Genomic DNA, 1,387 nt, shown 5'->3' on the forward strand with positions numbered 1-1,387 from the left:
GGGGGGGTGTGCGCACATGATGTGCGATGGGTGCTGGTACTTGGCCTTGTGTTGGCCCCCTATCCCTCATCAAACCTCTGAGAATTCACACCCCCTTAAAGAGCATTTGAGATTTTACAGGTTTGCTACCAGTAGCCGTTAAAGTGTCTGAAATGGGGACACTTTTTTCAAACGGTCACAAAATCTTCTCTACTTCGAGTTTTTAGCTGAATTTTTTTGTGCATGCCAACAAAAATAGAAGGATCATGCCTACAAAATTTGGGGCCAAAAATCCTTATAAAAAAATTTTAAAAAATCCCGAACCGCAAAAAGTTTCGAAAATCGTGAAAAATAGAAAACGAGTCATCCTCCAACGAAACTTCACGTGAAGGCTTAGGGGACCATTGTATGAATTTACAAGCCATAAAAATGGCATTGGCACGGCAGAAATTTGAAGATGTGCCTAAACCCACCAGGGCCCAGCGTGTGCCGATGGTGCTCGAGGCAACCGCCCGCACCAGGGCCCAGCGTGTGCCGATGGTGCTCGAGGCAAGCGCCCGCACCAGGGCCCAGCGTGTGCCGATGGTGGTCGAGGCAACCGCCCGCACCAGGGCCGATAGTGTGCCGATGGTGCTCGAGGCAACCTGTCGCACCAGGGCCCAGCATGTGCCGATGGTGATCGAGGCAACCTGCCGCACCAGGGCCCAGCGTGTGCCGATGGTGGTCGAGGCAAGTTCCCGCACCAGGGCCCAGCGTGTGCCGATGGTGGTCGAGGCAAGTTCCCGCACCAGGGCCCAGCGTGTGCCGATGGTGCTCGAGGCAACCTGCCGCACCAGGGCCCAGCGTCTGCCGATGGTGCTCGAGGCAACCTGCCGCACCAGGGCCCAGCGTGTGCGGATGGTGGTCGAGGCAAGCGCCCGCACCAGGGCCCAGCGTGTGCCGATGGTGGTCGAGGCAAGCGCCCGCACCAGGGCCCAGCGTGTGCCGATGGTGGTCGAGGCAAGCGCCCGCACCAGGGCCCAGCGTGTGCCGATGGTGGTCGAGGCAACCGCCCGCACCAGGGCCCAGCGTGTGCCGATGGTGCTCGAGGCAACCTGCCGCACCAGGGCCCAGCGTGTGCCGATGGTGCTCGAGGCAACCGACCGCACCAGGGCCGAGCGTGTGCCGATGGTGGTCGAGGCAAGCGCCCGCACCAGGGCCCAGCGTGTGCCGATGGTGGTCGAGGCAACCTGCCGCACCAGGGCCCAGCGTGTGCCGATGGTGGTCGAGGCAACCGCCCGCACCAGGGCCCAGCGTGTGCCGATGGTGATCGAGGCAACCGACCGCACCAGGGCCCAGCGTGTGCCGATGGTGCTCGAGGCAACCTGCCGCACCAGGGCCCAGCGTGTGCCGATGGTCGTCGAGGGAA

Source organism: Durio zibethinus, unplaced genomic scaffold (genome assembly GCF_047325235.1).
Source record: "Durio zibethinus cultivar Kanyao isolate XHJ-2024 unplaced genomic scaffold, ASM4732523v1 HiC_scaffold_2, whole genome shotgun sequence".
Lineage (NCBI taxonomy): Eukaryota > Viridiplantae > Streptophyta > Magnoliopsida > Malvales > Malvaceae > Durio > Durio zibethinus.